Here is an 18,771-nt window from a genome sequence, read left to right as displayed (position 1 = left end):
CACTCACCACTCACCCTCACCACTCACCACTCAGCCTCACCCTCACCACTCTCCACTCTCCACTCACCACAACACTCACCCTCACCCTCACCACCACCCACTCACCACTCAGCCTCACGCTCACCACTCACCCTCACCACTCAGCCTCACCCTCACCACTCTCCACTCTCCACTCACCACTCACACTCACCACTCACGCTCACTACTCACCACTCACCACACCACTCACCACCACCACTCACCACTCACCACACCACTCACCACCACCACTCACCACTCACCACCACTCCACGCTCACCACAACACTCACCACTCACCACACCACTCCACCACCACCACCACCTCACCACCACCACTCACCACACCACTCACCACACCACTCACACCACCACTCACCACCACACTCACCACACCACTCACACACCACTCACCACCACCACTCACCACCACCACTCACCACACCACTCACCACTCAGACTCACCACCACCACTCACCACACCACTCACCACTCACACTCACCACTCACGCTCACCACTCACCACCACCACTCACCACCACTCACGCTCACCACAACACTCACCACTCACCACACCACTCACCACCACCACTCACCCTCACCACTCACCACTCAGACTCACCACCACCACTCACCACACCACTCACCACTCACACTCACCACACCACTCACCACTCAGACTCACCACCACCACTCACCACACCACTCACCACTCACACTCACCACTCACGCTCACCACTCACCACTCACCACCACCACTCACCACCACTCACGCTCACCACAAACACTCACCACTCACCACACCACTCACCACCACCACTCACCCTCACCACTCACCACTCAGACTCACCACCACCACTCACCACACCACTCACCACTCACACTCACCACTCACGCTCACCACTCACCACTCACCACTCACCACCACCACTCACCACCCACTCACGCTCACCACAACACTCACCACTCACCACACCACTCACCACCACCACTCACCCTCACCACTCACCACTCAGACTCACCACCACCACTCACCACTCACCACACCACTCACCACACCACTCACCCTCACCACTCACCACTCAGACTCACCACCACCACTCAGACTCACCACCACCACTCACCACACCACTCACCACACCACTCACCCTCACCACTCACCCTCACCCCCCCAAATCACCCCTCACCCTCACCACTCACCCTCACCACTCACCCTCACCCCCCCACTCACCCCTCACCCTCACCACTCACCCTCACCACTCACCCTCACCCCCCCACTCACCCCTCACCCTCACCACTCACTCACCCTCACCACTCACCCTCACCCCCCCACTCACCCCCCCACTCACCCCTCACCCTCACCACTCACACTCACCCTCACCACTCACCCTCACCCCCCCCACTCACCCCTCACCCTCACCACTCACCACTCACCCTCACCACTCACCGGCCACGGCTCCGACACGACTGTGGCTATCAGCGGCGTCTTGGTTCTCTCGCTCACCGCTCACCCTCACCACTCACCCTCACCACTCACACTCAGCCTCACCACTCACCCTCACCACTCACCCTCACCACTCACACTCAGCCTCACCACTCACCCTCACCACTCACCCTCACCACTCACACTCAGCCTCACCACTCACCCTCACCACTCACCCTCACCACTCACACTCAGCCTCACCCTCACCACTCACCCTCACCACTCACCCTCACCACTCACACTGAGCCTCACCACTCACCGTCACCGCTCACCCCTCACCCTCACCACTCACACTCAGCCTCACCACTCACCGTCACCGCTCACCCCTCACCCTCAACCACTCACACTGTGCCTCACCACTCACCCTCACCACTCACCCCCCCCACTCACCACTCACCCTCACCACTCACCACTCACCTGCCACGGCTCCGGACACGACTGTGGCTATCAGCGGTGTCTTGGTTCTCTCGTTCACCACTCACCCTCACCACTCACACTCAGCCTCACCACTCACCGTCACCGCTCACCACTCACCCTCACCACTCACCACTCACCCCCCCCACTCACCACTCACCCTCACCACTCACCACTCACCTGCCACGGCTCCGGACACGACTGTGGCTACCAGCGGCGTCTTGGTTCTCTCGTTCACCGTTCCCAGGAAGCGAAACAGGAGGCCGTCCTGGGCCATAGCGTAGATCACACGCGGCATGGGAAACATGGAACCCAGCAGGCTGGTGAGGGGTGAGGGGTGAGGGGTGAGGGGTGAGGGGTGAGGGGTGAGGGGGTGAGGGGTGAGGGGGGAGGGGTGAGGGGTGAGGGGTGAGGGAGTGAGGGGTGAGGGGTGAGGGTGAGGGAGTGAGGGGTGAGGGGTGAGGGGTGAGGGGTGAGGGGTGAGGGTGAGGGGGTGAGGGGTGAGGGGGTGAGGGGGTGAGGGGTGAGGGGTGAGGGTGAGGGGTGAGGGGTGAGGGTGAGGGGTGAGGGGTGAGGGGTGAGGGGTGAGGGGTGAGGGGTGAGGGGTGAGGGGTGAGGGGTGAGGGGTGAGGGGTGAGGGGTGAGGGGTGAGGGGGTGAGGAGGGAGGAGGGGGAGGGTTAACGCTCGTTCGGACATCCAACCACCTCACTCACCCCACTCACCCACTCACCCACACCACTCACTCACCCACTCACTCACCCACTCACCCACCCACTCACCACCCACCCACCCACCCACCCACCCACTCACACATTCACCCACTCAGCACCCACCCCCCACCCACCCACTCACCCACCCACCCACCCACTCACCCACCCACCCACCCACCCACCCACTCACTCACCCACTCACCCACCCACCCACCCACCTGGTAGACAGTGCACACAGCGACCCCATGGCCACGGGGTAGCGTGCCTTGCCCAGCCCACTCACCCACTCACACCACCCACCCACTCACTCACCCACCCACCCACCCCACTCACTCACCCACTCACTCACCCACCCACCCACCCACCCACCTGGTAGACATGCACACAGCGATCCCACGGCTACGGGGTAGCGTGCCTTGCCCCAGCCCACTCACTCACCCACCCACCCACCCACTCACCACTCACTCACCCACCCACCCACCCACCTGGTAGACAATGCACACAGCGATCCCACGGCTACGGGGTAGCGTGCCTTGCCCCAGCCCACTCACTCACCCACCCACCCACCCACTCACCCACTCACTCACCCACTCACCCACCCACCCACCCACCCACCCACCCACTCACCCACCCACTCACCCACCCACCCACTCACCACCACCCACCCACTCACTCACCCACTCACCCACTCACCCACTCACTCACCCCACTCACCCACCCACTCACCCACCCACCCACCCACCCACTCACTCACCCACTCACCCACCACCCACCCACCCAACCCCCACTCACCCACCCACCCACCCACTCACTCACCCACTCACCCACCCACTCACCCACCCACCCACCCACCCACCCACCCACTCACTCACCCACTCACCCACCCACCCACCCACCCACCCACCCACCCACTCACTCACCCACTCACCCACCCACCCACCCACCCACCTGGTAGACAGTGCACACAGCGACCCCACGGCTACGGGGTAGCGTGCCTTGCCCCAGCCCACTCACCCCACCCACCCACCCACTCACCCACTCACTCACTCACCCACCCACCCACCCACTCACCCACTCACTCACTCACCCACCCACCCACCCACTCACCCACTCACTCACTCACCCACCCACCCACTCACTCACCCACTCACCCACCCACTCACCCACCCACTCACCCACTCACCCACTCACCCACCCACTCACCCACCCACTCACCCACCCACCCACCCACCCACCCACCCACTCACTCACCCACTCACCCACCCACCCACCCACCCACCCACTCACTCACCCACTCACCCACCCACCCACCCACCCACCCACCCACCTGGTAGACAGTGCACACAGCGACCCACGGCTACGGGGTAGCGTGCCTTGCCCCAGCCCCACTCACCCACCCACCCACCCACTCACCCACTCACTCACTCACCCACCCACCCACCCACTCACCCACTCACTCACTCACCCACCACCCACCACTCACCCACTCACTCACTCACTCACCCACCCACCCACCCACTCACCCACTCACTCACTCACCCACCCACTCACTCACTCACCCACTCACCCACCCACTCACCCACCCACTCACCCACTCACCCACTCACCCACCCACCCACCCACCCACCCACTCACTCACCCACTCACCCACCCACCCACCCACCCACCCACCCACCCACCCACTCACTCACCCACTCACCCACCCACCCACCCACCCACCCACCTGGTAGACAGTGCACACAGCGACCCCACGGCTACGGGGTAGCGTGCCTTGCCCCAGCCCACTCACCCACCCACCCACCCACTCACCCACTCACTCACTCACCCACCCACCCACCCACCCACTCACCCACTCACTCACTCACCCACCCACCCACCCAACCACTCACCCACTCACTCACTCACCCACCCACTCACTCACCCACTCACCCACCCACTCACCCACCCACTCACCACTCACCCACTCACCCACCCACCCACCCACTCACCCACCCACCCACCCACCCACTCACTCACCCACTCACCCACCCACCCACCCACCCACCCACCCACCCACCTGGTAGACAGTGCACACAGCGATCCCACGGCTACGGGGTAGCGTGCCTTGCCCCAGCCCACTCACCCACCCACCCACCCACTCACCCACTCACTCACTCACCCACCCACCCACCCACCCACTCACCCACTCACTTACTCACCCACCCCACCCACCCACCCACTCACCCACTCACTCACTCACCCACCCACTCACTCACCCACTCACCCACCCACTCACCCACCCACTCACCCACTCACCCACTCACCCACCCACCCACCCACTCACCCACCCACCCACCCACCCACCCACTCACCCACCCACCCACTCACCCACCCACCACCCACCTGGTAGACAGTGCACACAGCGACCCCACGGCGACGGGTAGCGTGCCTTGCCCCAGCCCACTCACCCACCCACTCACCCACCCACCCACTCACTCACCCACTCACCCACCCACTCACCCACCCCACTCACCCACCCACTCACCCACTCCACCCCCCACCCACCCACCTGGTAGACAGTGCACACAGCGACCCACGGCTACGGGTAGCGTGCCTTGCCCCCAGCCCACGTGCTCGAAGGCGACGGGCAGCGAGGAGTCCCCGTGCAGGAGGTAGTATGGCATCATGAGCGTGAGCGCCGCCGCCACCCGAAGTAGGCGAGGAAGCAGACAGCAGCGAGAGCACGATGCCCACGGGGATGGCGCGCTGGGGGTTCCTTACTTCCTCGCCTGGGGGGGAGGGGGGGGGGGAGGGGGGGGGGGGGAGGGGGAGGGGGGGGAGAGGGGGCATGGGGGGATACAACTCAGCGAGCCGATGTTTCTACCCTCTCACCACCCCACCTCACCTCACCCTCACCACCACCTCCCCCCCACCCTCCCCCCCCTCCCCCCACACCCCCCCACTCTCACCCCCACCTCCCCCCTCCCCCCACTTCCCCTCACCCCCACCTCCCCCTCACCCACCCCTCCCCCACCACCACCCCTCGTCCCCCCCCTCGTCCCCCCCTCGTCCCCCCCTCACCCCCCCTCACCCCCCCCCTCACCAGTGGTGGCGATGCAGTCGAAGCCGACGAAGGCGTAGAAGCAGGTGGCGGCTCCGCCAGCGTCCCCCTCACCCCCCTCACCCCTCACCCCCTCACCCCCCCTCACCCCCCTCACCCCCCTCACCCCCCCTCACCCCCCCCCTCCCCTCACCCCCCCCCCTCCCCTCACCCCCCCCCCCCCCCCTCACCAGTGGTGGCGATGCAGTCGAAGCCGACGAAGGCGTAGAAGCAGGTGGCGGCTCCCGCCAGCGTCCCGACACGCCAAACGGCACGAAGCCTCCAGCGCCAAACTCACCCGCCGTGGTGGAGGTGGTGGTGGTGGAGGAGGTGGAGTTGACCTTGTGCCTGGGTGGGGTGGAGGTACCAAGGCACGGAGACTCACTCGCCCAGCCCCGCCCGCTCGCTCACCCCGCTCGCTCACCTCACCCACCTCACCCACCCACTCACCCACCCACTCACCCCACTCACCCACCCACACACCCACCCACTCACCCACCCACTCACCCACACCACCCACCCACTCACCCACCACTCCACCCACCACTCCACCCACCCACCCACCCACCCACACACCCACCCACCCACTCACCCACCTCACACCACCCACTCACCCACCCACCCACCCACACACCCACCCACCCACTCACCCACCCACACACCCACCCACTCACCACCACTCACCCACACCACCACTCACCCACCCCCCACACCCACCCACCACTCACCACCACCCACCCACCCACCACCCACACACCCACCCACACCCACCCACACACCCACCCACCCACACACCCACCACCCACTCACCCACCCACACCCACCCACCCACTCACCCACCCACTCACCCACCCACCCACCCACCCACACACCCACCCACCCACTCACCCCCACCACTCACCCACCCAACTCACCCACCCACCCACCCACACACCCACCCACCCACTCACCCACCCACTCACCCACCCACCCACCACCCACCCACTCACCCACCCACTCACCCACCCACCCACCCACACACCACCCACCCACTCACCCACCCACTCACCCACCCACCCACCCACCCACACACCCACCCACACACCCACCCACTCACCCACCACCCACCACCCACCCACTCACCCCCACCCACCCACCCACTCACCCACCCACCCACTCACCCACCCACACACCCACCCACCCACCCACACCACACCCCACCCACCACTCACCCACCCACACACCCACCCACCCACTCACCCACCCACTCACCCACCCACCCACCCACACACACCACACCACCCACCCACTCACCCACCCACTCACCCACCCACTCACCCACCCACCCACCCACACACCCACCCACCCACTCACCCACTCACCCACCCACCCACCCCCTCACCCACCCACTCACCCACCCACCCACACACCCACCCACCCACTCACCCACCCACCCACACACCCACCCACCCACCCACTCACCCACCCACTCACCACCCACACACCCCCCACCCACTCACCCACCCACCCACTCACCCACCCACACACCCACCCACCCACCCACTCACCCACCCACACACCCACTCACCCACCCACCCACTCACCCACCCACACACCCACCCACCACCCACTCACCCACACACCCACCCACCCACCCACCCACTCACCCACCCACTCACCCACCCACACACCCACCCACCCACCCACTCACCCACCCACACACCCACCCACCCACCCACTCACCCACCCACCCACACACCCACCCACCCACTCACACACCCACCCACACACCCACCCACCCACCCACTCACCCACCACTCACCCACCCACCCACCCACCCACCCACCCACCCCACCCACCCACCCACCCACCCACTCACCCACCCACCCACCCACTCACCCACCCACACACCCACCCACCCACCCACCCACCCACTCACCCACCCACACACCCACCCACCCACCCACTCACCCACCCACACACCCACCCACCCACCCACACACCCACCCACCCACCCACTCACCCACCCACCCACCCACCCACACACCCACCCACCCACTCACCCACCCACACACCCACCCACCCACACACCCACCCACCCACCCACCCACACACCCACCCACCCACTCACCCACCCACACACCCACCCACCCACACACCCACCCACCCACCCATGGCGTCAATGCAGCACCCCTCCCCTCCTCTTCTCCACACCCCCGTGCCTCACCACACCACCACCACCACAACTCACCACCACCACCACCCCCACCACCACCACCACCACCACCACAACTCACCACCACCGCCACCGCCACCCCCACCGCCACCGCCACCACCACCACCACCACCCCCACCACCACCACCACCACCCCCACCACTCACCACCACCACCCCCACCACCACCACCCCCACCACCACCACCACCACCCCCGCCACCGCCACCCCCGCCACCGCCACCACCACCACCACCCCCACCACCACCACCACCCCCACCACCACCACCACCACCACCCCCGCCACCGCCACCCCCGCCACCGCCACCACCACCACCACCCCCACCACCACCACCACCACCCCCACCACCACCACCACCACCACCACCACCACCCCCACCACTCACCACCACCCCCACCACCACCACCACCCCCACCACCACCACCACCACCCCACCACCACCACCACCACGACCACCACCACCACCACCACCACCACCCCCACCACCACCCCCCACCACCACCACCACCACCACCACCACCCCCACCACCACCACCACCCCGACCACCACCACCACCACCACCACCACCACCACCACCACCCCCACCACCACCACCACCACCACCACCCCCACAACCCACCACCACCACCACCACCACCACCCCCACAACCCACCACCACCACCACCACCCCCACAACCCACCACCACCACCACCCCCACAACCCACCACCACCACCACCCCCACAACCCACCACCACCACCACCCCCACAACCCACCACCACCACCACCCCCACAACCCACCACCACCACCACCCCCACAACCCACCACCACCACCACCCCCACAACCCACCACCACCACCACCACCACCCCCACAACCCACCACCACCACCACCACCCCCACAACCCACCACCACCACCACCCCCACAACCCACCACCACCACCACCCCCACAACCCACCACCACCACCACCACCCCCACAACCCACCACCACCACCACCCCCACAACCCACCACCACCACCACCCCCACAACCCACCACCACCACCACCACCCCCACAACCCACCACCACCACCACCCCCACAACCCACCACCACCACCACCCCCACAACCCACCACCACCACCACCACCCCCACAACCCACCACCACCACCACCCCCACAACCCACCACCACCACCACCACCACCCCCACAACCCACCACCACCACCACCGCTCACTGTGTATCGTTGAGGTAGTCGCCGTGGGTCAGGGCCCAGTTGTGGGTGTCTCCCACCACTACCCCCACCACCACCACCACCACAACTCACCCCCACCACCGCCACCACCACCACCACCCCCACCACCACCACCACCACCACCACCCCGACCACCACCGCCACCACCACCACCACCCCCACCACCACCACCACCACCACCACCCCCACCACCACCACCACCACCACCACCCCGACCACCACCACCACCACCGCTCACCGTGTATCGTTGAGGTAGTCGCCGTGGGTCAGGGCCCAGTTGTGGGTGTCTCCCTTCACGAAGCCGGAGACGATGACGAATGTGAGCACCGCCACGTTCACCCCGGTGAACACCTTGGTGATCAACGCCGACTCCTTCACGCCAAACGCCAACACGCCTAGGGGGGGTGAGTGAGGGGGTGAGTGGGTGGGTGGGTGAGTGGGTGGGTGGGTGAGTGAGTGAGTGAGCACCGCCACGTTCACCCCGGTGAACACCTTGGTGATCAACGCCGACTCCTTCACGCCAAACGCCAACACGCCTGGGGGGGGAGGGGTGGGTGAGTGAGTGGGTGGGTGAGTGAGTGAGTGGGTGGGTGGGTGGGTGAGTGGGTGGGTGAGTGAGTGGGTGGGTGAGTGGGTGGGTGAGTGGGTGGGTGAGTGGGTGGGTGAGTGAGTGAGTGGGTGAGTGAGTGAGTGAGTGGGTGAGTGAGTGAGTGAGTGGGTGGGTGGGTGAGTGAGTGGGTGGGTGAGTGAGTGAGTGAGTGAGCACCGCCACGTTCACCCCGGTGAACACCTTGGTGATCAACGCCGACTCCTTCACGCCAAACGCCAACACGCCTGGGGGGGGTGAGTGAGGGGGTGAGTGGGTGGGTGAGTGGGTGGGTGAGTGAGTGGGTGGGTGAGTGGGTGAGTGGGTGGGTGGGTGAGTGGGTGGGTGGGTGAGTGGGTGAGTGAGTGAGTGAGTGGGTGGGTGGGTGGGTGGGTGGGTGAGTGGGTGGGTGAGTGGGTGGGTGAGTGGGTGGGTGAGTGGGTGGGTGAGTGGGTGGGTGAGTGAGGAGGTGAGTGGTGGGTGGGTGGGTGAGTGGGTGGGTGAGTGAGTGGGTGAGTGAGTGAGTGAGTGGGTGGGTGAGTGGGTGAGTGAGTGAGTGAGTGGGTGGGTGAGTGGGTGGGTGAGTGGGTGGGTGAGTGGGTGAGTGGGTGAGTGAGTGGGTGGGTGAGTGGGTGAGTGAGTGAGTGGGTGGGTGAATGGGTGAGTGAGTGAGTGGGTGAGTGGGTGGGTGAGTGGGTGGGTGAGTGGGTGGGTGAGTGGGTGGGTGAGTGGGTGAGTGAGTGAGCACCGCCACGTTCACCCCGGTGAACACCTTGGTGATCAACGCCGACTCCTTCACGCCAAACGCCAACACGCCTGGGGGGGGTGAGTGAGGGGGTGAGTGGGTGGGTGAGTGGGTGGGTGAGTGAGTGGGTGGGTGAGTGGGTGAGTGGGTGGGTGGGTGAGTGGGTGGGTGGGTGAGTGGGTGAGTGAGTGAGTGAGTGGGTGGGTGGGTGGGTGGGTGAGTGGGTGGGTGAGTGGGTGGGTGAGTGGGTGGGTGAGTGGGTGGGTGAGTGAGGAGGTGAGTGGGTGGGTGGGTGAGTGGGTGGGTGAGTGAGTGGGTGAGTGAGTGAGTGAGTGGGTGGGTGAGTGGGTGAGTGAGTGAGTGAGTGGGTGGGTGAGTGGGTGGGTGAGTGGGTGGGTGAGTGGGTGAGTGGGTGAGTGAGTGGGTGGGTGAGTGGGTGAGTGAGTGAGTGGGTGGGTGAATGGGTGAGTGAGTGAGTGGGTGAGTGGGTGGGTGAGTGGGTGGGTGAGTGGGTGGGTGAGTGGGTGGGTGAGTGGGTGAGTGAGTGAGCACCGCCACGTTCACCCCGGTGAACACCTTGGTGATCAACGCCGACTCCTTCACGCCAAACGCCAACACGCCTGGGGGGGGTGAGTGAGGGGGTGAGTGGGTGGGTGAGTGGGTGGGTGAGTGAGTGGGTGGGTGAGTGGGTGAGTGGGTGGGTGGGTGAGTGGGTGGGTGGGTGAGTGGGTGAGTGAGTGAGTGAGTGGGTGGGTGGGTGGGTGAGTGGGTGGGTGAGTGGGTGGGTGAGTGGGTGGGTGAGTGGGTGGGTGAGTGAGGAGGTGAGTGGTGGGTGGGTGGGTGAGTGGGTGGGTGAGTGAGTGAGTGAGTGAGTGAGTGAGTGGGTGAGTGGGTGAGTGAGTGAGTGAGTGAGTGAGTGAGTGGGTGGGTGAGTGAGTGAGTGAGTGAGTGAGTGAGTGAGTGGGTGAGTGGGTGAGTGAGTGAGTGAGTGAGCACCGCCACGTTCACCCCGGTGAACACCTTGGTGATCAACGCCGACTCCTTCACGCCAAACGCCAACACGCCTGGGGGGGGTGAGTGAGGGGGTGAGTGGGTGGGTGAGTGGGTGGGTGAGTGAGTGGGTGGGTGAGTGGGTGAGTGGGTGGGTGGGTGAGTGGGTGGGTGGGTGAGTGGGTGAGTGAGTGAGTGAGTGGGTGGGTGGGTGGGTGGGTGGGTGAGTGGGTGGGTGAGTGGGTGGGTGAGTGGGTGGGTGAGTGGGTGGGTGAGTGAGGAGGTGAGTGGTGGGTGGGTGGGTGAGTGGGTGGGTGAGTGAGTGGGTGAGTGAGTGAGTGAGTGGGTGGGTGAGTGGGTGAGTGAGTGAGTGAGTGGGTGGGTGAGTGGGTGGGTGAGTGGGTGGGTGAGTGGGTGAGTGGGTGAGTGAGTGGGTGGGTGAGTGGGTGAGTGAGTGAGTGGGTGGGTGAATGGGTGAGTGAGTGAGTGGGTGAGTGGGTGGGTGAGTGGGTGGGTGAGTGGGTGGGTGAGTGGGTGGGTGAGTGGGTGAGTGAGTGAGCACCGCCACGTTCACCCCGGTGAACACCTTGGTGATCAACGCCGACTCCTTCACGCCAAACGCCAACACGCCTGGGGGGGGTGAGTGAGGGGGTGAGTGGGTGGGTGAGTGGGTGGGTGAGTGAGTGGGTGGGTGAGTGGGTGAGTGGGTGGGTGGGTGAGTGGGTGGGTGGGTGAGTGGGTGAGTGAGTGAGTGAGTGGGTGGGTGGGTGGGTGAGTGGGTGGGTGAGTGGGTGGGTGAGTGGGTGGGTGAGTGGGTGGGTGAGTGGGTGGGTGAGTGGGTGGGTGAGTGAGGAGGTGAGTGGTGGGTGGGTGGGTGAGTGGGTGGGTGAGTGAGTGGGTGAGTGAGTGAGTGAGTGGGTGGGTGAGTGGGTGAGTGAGTGAGTGAGTGGGTGGGTGAGTGGGTGGGTGAGTGGGTGGGTGAGTGGGTGAGTGGGTGAGTGAGTGGGTGGGTGAGTGGGTGAGTGAGTGAGTGGGTGGGTGAATGGGTGAGTGAGTGAGTGGGTGAGTGGGTGGGTGAGTGGGTGGGTGAGTGGGTGGGTGAGTGGGTGGGTGAGTGGGTGAGTGAGTGAGCACCGCCACGTTCACCCCGGTGAACACCTTGGTGATCAACGCCGACTCCTTCACGCCAAACGCCAACACGCCTGGGGGGGGTGAGTGAGGGGGTGAGTGGGTGGGTGAGTGGGTGGGTGAGTGAGTGGGTGGGTGAGTGGGTGAGTGGGTGGGTGGGTGAGTGGGTGGGTGGGTGAGTGGGTGAGTGAGTGAGTGAGTGGGTGGGTGGGTGGGTGGGTGGGTGAGTGGGTGGGTGAGTGGGTGGGTGAGTGGGTGGGTGAGTGGGTGGGTGAGTGAGGAGGTGAGTGGGTGGGTGGGTGGGTGAGTGGGTGGGTGAGTGAGTGGGTGAGTGAGTGAGTGAGTGGGTGGGTGAGTGGGTGAGTGAGTGAGTGAGTGGGTGGGTGAGTGGGTGGGTGAGTGGGTGGGTGAGTGGGTGAGTGGGTGAGTGAGTGGGTGGGTGAGTGGGTGAGTGAGTGAGTGGGTGGGTGAATGGGTGAGTGAGTGAGTGGGTGAGTGGGTGGGTGAGTGGGTGGGTGAGTGGGTGGGTGAGTGGGTGGGTGAGTGGGTGAGTGAGTGAGCACCGCCACGTTCACCCCGGTGAACACCTTGGTGATCAACGCCGACTCCTTCACGCCAAACGCCAACACGCCTGGGGGGGGTGAGTGAGGGGGTGAGTGGGTGGGTGAGTGGGTGGGTGAGTGAGTGGGTGGGTGAGTGGGTGAGTGGGTGGGTGGGTGAGTGGGTGGGTGGGTGAGTGGGTGAGTGAGTGAGTGAGTGGGTGGGTGGGTGGGTGGGTGAGTGGGTGGGTGAGTGGGTGGGTGAGTGGGTGGGTGAGTGGGTGGGTGAGTGAGGAGGTGAGTGGGTGGGTGGGTGGGTGAGTGGGTGGGTGAGTGAGTGGGTGAGTGAGTGAGTGGGTGGGTGAGTGGGTGAGTGGGTGAGTGAGTGAGTGAGTGGGTGGGTGAGTGGGTGGGTGAGTGGGTGGGTGAGTGGGTGAGTGGGTGAGTGAGTGGGTGGGTGAGTGGGTGAGTGAGTGAGTGGGTGGGTGAATGGGTGAGTGAGTGAGTGGGTGAGTGGGTGGGTGAGTGGGTGGGTGAGTGGGTGGGTGAGTGGGTGGGTGAGTGGGTGAGTGAGTGAGTGGGTGGGTGGGTGAGTGGGTGAGTGGGTGAGTGGGTGGGTGAGTGAGTGAGTGAGTGGGTGGGTGAGTGAGTGAGTGGGTGAGTGAGTGAGTGAGTGGGTGGGTGGGTGGGTGGGTGGGTGAGTGGGTGAGTGAGTGAGTGAGTGAGTGGGTGGGTGGGTGAGTGAGTGAGTGGGAGGGTGGGTGAGTGAGTGAGTGGGTGGGTGAGTGGGTGAGTGGGTGGGTGAGTGAGTGAGTGGGTGGTTGAGTGGGTGGTTGAGTGGGTGAGTGAGTGAGTGGGTGGGTGAATGGGTGAGTGAGTGAGTGGGTGAGTGGGTGAGTGGGTGTGTGAGTGTCTGAGCGAGTGAGTAGGTGAGTGAGTGTGTGAGTGAGTGGGTGAGTGAGTGAGTGAGTGTGAGTGAGTGAACGAGCGAACGAGTGTGTGAGTGAGTGAGTGTTTGGGTGAGTGAGTGAGTGGCTGAGTGAGTGGGTGTGTGAGTGAGTGAGTGGCTGAGCGAGTGTGTGAGTGGCTGAGTGAGCGAGCGAGTGGCTGAGTGAGCGAGCGAGCGAGCGAGTGAGTGAGCGAGCGGACAGACGCCTAACCCCCCTCTCACCCCCTCACCCCTCACCCCTCACCCCTACCGGTGAGCAGCATGATGAGGGCGGCAGCGAGGAAGTCTGGGTAGTCGGTGAGTGAGTGAGTGTCTGAGCGAGTGAGTGAGTGTGTGAGTGAGTGTGTGGGTGAGTGTGTGGGTGAGTGTGTGGGTGAGTGAGTGTGTGAGTGAGTGTGTGGGTGTGTGAGTGAGTGTGTGGGTGTGTGAGTGAGTGTGTGGGTGTGTGAGTGTGTGAGTGAGCGAGTGGCTGAGTGAGCGAGCGAGTGAGTGAGTGTGTGAGTGAGTGGCTGAGTGTGTGAGTGAGTGGCTGAGCGAGCGAGCGAGCGAGCGAGTGAGTATGTGTGTGAGTGAGTGAGTATGTGTGTGAGTGTGTGAGCGAGTGAGTGAGAGGGTGAGTGGCTGAGTGTGTGAGTGAGTGAGTGGGTGAGTGAGTGAGTGAGTATGTGTGTGAGTGTGTGAGCGAGTGAGTGAGAGGGTGAGTGGCTGAGTGTGTGAGTGAGTGAGTGGGTGAGTGAGTGAGTGAGTGGGTGAGTGAGTGAGTGGCTGAGTGTGTGAGTGAGTGAGTGGGTGAGTGAGTGAGTGAGTGAGTGAGTGGGTGAGTGAGTGAGTGGCTGAGTGTGTGAGTGAGTGAGTGTGTGAGTGAGTGTGTGAGCGAGTGAGTGAGTGGGTGAGTAAGTGAGTGGCTGAGTGTGTGAGTGAGTGAGTGGGTGAGTGAGTGAGTGAGAGGGTGAGTGGCTGAGTGAGCGAGTGGCTGAGTGAGCGAGCGAGTGTGTGGCTGAGTGTGTGAGTGAGTGAGTGGCTGAGTGAGTGTGTGAGTGAGCGAGCGTGTGAGTGAGTGTGTGAGCGAGTGAGTGAGTATGTGTGTGAGTGTGTGAGCGAGTGAGTGAGAAGGTGAGTGGCTGAGTGTGTGAGTGAGTGAGTGGGTGAGTGAGTGAGTGGGTGAGTGGCTGAGTGAGCGAGCGAGTGAGTGAGTGTGTGAGTGAGTGAGTGTGTGAGTGAGTGGCTGAGCGAGCGAGCGAGCGAGTGAGTGAGTATGTGTGTGAGTGTGTGAGCGAGTGAGTGAGAGGGTGAGTGGCTGAGTGTGTGAGTGAGTGTGTGGCTGAGTGAATGAGTGAGTGTGTGTGAGTGGCTGAGCGAGTGAGTGGCTGAGCGAGTGAGTGAGTGGCTGAGTGAGCGAGCGAGCGAGCGAGTGAGTGAGCGAGTGGACAGACGCCTAACCCCCCTCACCCCCCCTCACCCCCCTCACCCCTCACCCCCCTACCGGTGAGCAGCATGATGAGGGCGGCAGCGAGAAAGTCTGGGTAGTCGGTGAGTGAGTGAGTGAGCGAGTGGCTGAGTGAGCGAGCGAGTGTGTGAGTGAGTGAGTGAGTGAGTGAGTGAGTGAGTGAGTGAGTGAGTGAGTGAGTGAGTGAGTGTGTGAGTGGCTGAGTGAGCGAGTGGCTGAGTGAGCGAGCGAGTGTGTGAGTGAGTGAGTGAGTGAGCGAGTGAGTGGGTGAGTGAGTGGCTGAGTGAGTGAGCGAGTGAGTGGGTGAGTGAGTGAGTGAGTGTGTGTGAGTGTGTGAGTGAGTGGCTGAGCGAGTGAGTGGCTGAGCGAGTGAGTGGAGTGGCTGAGCGAGTGAGTGAGTGGCTGAGTGAGCGAGCGAGTGGCTGAGTGAGCGAGCGAGCGAGCGAGCGAGTGAGTGAACGAGTGGACAGACGCCTAACCCCCCTCTTACCCCCTCACCCCTCACCCCTCACCCCTACCGGTGAGCAGCATGATGAGGGCGGCTGCGAGGAAGTCTGGGTAGTCGGTGAGTGAGTGAGTGAGTGTCTGGGCGAGTGAGTGAGTGTGTGGGTGAGTGTGTGGGTGAGTGAGTGTGTGGGTGAGTGTGTGGGTGAGTGAGTGTGTGAGTGAGTGTGTGGGTGTGTGAGTGTGTGAGTGAGCGAGTGGCTGAGTGAGCGAGCGAGCGAGTGAGTATGTGTGTGAGTGTGTGAGCGAGTGAGTGAGTGGGTGAGTAAGTGAGTGGCTGAGTGTGTGAGTGAGTGAGTGGGTGAGTGAGTGAGTGAGTGAGAGGGTGAGTGGCTGAGTGAGCGAGTGGCTGAGTGAGCGAGCGAGTGTGTGGCTGAGTGAGTGAGTGTGTGAGTGAGCGAGCGAGTGAGTGAGTGTGTGAGTGAGTGAGTATGTGTGTGAGTGTGTGAGCGAGTGAGTGAGAGGGTGAGTGGCTGAGTGTGTGAGTGAGTGAGTGGGTGAGTGAGTGAGTGAGTGGGTGAGTAAGTGAGTGGCTGAGTGTGTGAGTGAGTGAGTGAGTGGGTGAGTGAGTGAGAGGGTGAGTGGCTGAGTGAGCGAGTGGCTGAGTGAGCGAGCGAGTGTGTGGCTGAGTGTGTGAGTGAGTGAGTGGCTGAGTGTGTGAGTGAGTGAGTGGGTGAGTGAGTGAGTGTGTGAGCGAGTGAGTGAGTGAGCGAGTGAGTGGCTGAGCGAGCGAGCGAGCGAGTGAGCGAGTGGACAGACGACTAACCCCCCTCACCCCCCCTCACCCCTCACCCCTACCGGTGAGCAGCATGATGAGGGCAGTCTGCGAGCCACGGGTGGTGGAAGGCGACGTGGCGCAGGAAGAACGACTTCACCAAGTCGCCCTCCGTCATGCCGTCCACCGCAGCCGTCCACGCTCGCGCCACGCTCGACGCACCTGGTGAGGGGTGAGTGGGGGGGTGAGTGGGGGGGTGAGTGAGTGAGGGGGTGAGTGAGGGGGTGAGTGAGGGGGTGAGTGAGTGAGTGGGTGGGTGAGTGAGTGGGGGGGTGAGTGAGGGGGTGAGTGAGTGAGTGGGGGGGTGAGTGAGTGAGGTGAGTGAGGGGGTGAGGGAGTGAGGGGGTGAGTGAGGGGGTGAGTGAGGGGGTGAGTGAGGGGGTGAGTGAGTGAGTGGGTGGGGGGGTGAGTGAGGGGGTGAGTGAGTGAGGGGGTGAGTGAGGGGGTGAGTGGGTGAGTGAGGGGGTGAGTGAGGGGGTGAGTGAGGGGGTGAGTGAGTGAGTGGGTGAGTGAGGGGGTGAGTGAGGGGGTGAGTGAGGGGGTGAGTGAAGGGGTGAGTGAGGGGGTGGGTGAGAGGGTGAGTGAGGGGGTGAGTGAGGGGGTGAGTGAGTGGTGAGTGGGTGAGTGATTGAGTGAGTGGTGAGGGGGTGAGTGTGTAGGTGAGTGAGTGAGTGAGTGGGTGAGTGAGTGAGTGGGTGAGTGTGTAGGTGAGTGAGTGGGTGAGTGATTGAGTGAGGGGGTGAGTGAGGGGGTGAGTGAGTGGGTGAGTGAGTGAGTGAGTGAGTGAGTGAGTGAGTGAGTGGTGAGTGAGTGAGTGGTGAGTGAGTGGGTGAGTGGCTGAGTGACTGACTGAGTGAGTGAGTCGTGAGTGAGTGAGTAGGTAAGTGAGTGGTGAGTGAGTGAGTGGGTGAGTGGTGAGTGGGTGAGTGAGTGAGTGGGTGAGTGAGTGAGGGGGTGAGTGGTGAGTGAGTGGGTGAGTTGTGAGTGAGTAGGTGAGTGAGTGGTGAGTGAGTGGTGAGTGAGTGGTGAATGAGTGGTGAGTGAGTGGTGAGTGAGTGGTGAGTGAGTGGTGAGTGAGTGGGTGAGTGAGTGAGTGAGGGGGTGAGTGAGTGAGTGAGTGAGTGACTGAGTGAGTGGGTGACTGAGTGAGTGGTGAGTGAGTGGTGAGTGGGTGGTGAGTGAGGGGGTGAGTGAGTGGTGGGTGAGTGAGTGGGTGAGTGGTGAGTGGGTGAGTGGGTGAGTGAGTGAGTGGTGAGTGAGTGGGTGAGTGAGTGAGTGGTGAGTGAGTGGGTGAGTGGGTGAGTTGTGAGTGAGTGGTGAGTGAGTGGTGAGTGAGTGGTGAGTGAGTGGTGGGTGAGTGGTGGGTGAGTGGTGAGTGAGTGGTGAGTGAGTGGTGAGTGAGTGGTGAGTGAGTGAGTGGTGAGTGAGTGAGTGAGTGGTGGGTGAGTGAGTGGGTGAGTGACTGAGTGACTGACTGACTGAGTGAGTGGTGAGTGAGTGAGTGAGGGGGTGAGTGAGGGGGTGAGTGAGTGGGTGAGTGAGTGAGTGGGTGAGTGGTGAGTGGGTGAGTGAGTGAGTGGGTGAGTGAGTGAGTGGGTGAGTGGTGAGTGAGTGGGTGAGTTGTGAGTGAGTAGGTGAGTGAGTGGTGAGTGAGTGGGTAACTGAGTGAGTGAGTGAGTGGGTGAGTGAGTGAGTGAGGGGGTGAGTGAGTGAGTGACTGAGTGAGTGGGTGACTGAGTGGTGGGTGAGTGGTGAGTGAGTGAGTGGTGAGTGAGTGAGTGGGTGAGTGAGTGAGTGGTGAGTGAGTGGTGGGTGAGTGGTGAGTGAGTGGTGAGTGAGTGGTGAGTGAGTGAGTGGTGGGTGAGTGGTGGGTGAGTGGTGGGTGAGTGGTGAGTGAGTGAGTGAGTGGTGGGTGAGTGGTGAGTGAGTGGTGAGTGAGTGGTGAGTGAGTGAGGGGGTGAGTGAATGAGTG

The 18,771-nt window shown here is 63.6% G+C and overlaps 1 pseudogene across 1 annotated transcript in view; it reads right to left on the bottom strand.

Moving 5' to 3' along the window:
• Nucleotides 1–2,083: 2,083 nt before the first annotated feature.
• LOC144954923 (cationic amino acid transporter 2-like) overlaps nt 2,084–18,771 on the bottom strand; it is an 84,815-nt pseudogene continuing 68,127 nt past the window's right edge. Inside the window, exons 6-17 of the transcript XR_013641435.1 lie at nt 16,849–16,961; nt 16,039–16,084; nt 13,149–13,216; nt 12,592–12,636; nt 12,020–12,064; nt 11,464–11,508; nt 10,471–10,515; nt 9,375–9,649; nt 5,896–6,052; nt 5,208–5,393; nt 4,682–4,728; nt 2,084–2,234 (exon numbers count right to left, since the gene is read on the bottom strand). The product of XR_013641435.1 is annotated as a cationic amino acid transporter 2-like (transcript). The remainder of the gene's footprint in view (nt 2,235–4,681; nt 4,729–5,207; nt 5,394–5,895; nt 6,053–9,374; nt 9,650–10,470; nt 10,516–11,463; nt 11,509–12,019; nt 12,065–12,591; nt 12,637–13,148; nt 13,217–16,038; nt 16,085–16,848; nt 16,962–18,771) is intronic.

The sequence above is a fragment of the Lampetra fluviatilis genome, unplaced genomic scaffold (assembly GCF_964198595.1).
Source record: "Lampetra fluviatilis unplaced genomic scaffold, kcLamFluv1.1 SCAFFOLD_373, whole genome shotgun sequence".
Classification (NCBI taxonomy): Eukaryota; Metazoa; Chordata; class Hyperoartia; order Petromyzontiformes; family Petromyzontidae; genus Lampetra; species Lampetra fluviatilis.
The sequence above is the reverse complement of the archived record's forward strand: the minus strand, read 5'-3'. Positions and strand labels throughout refer to the sequence as shown.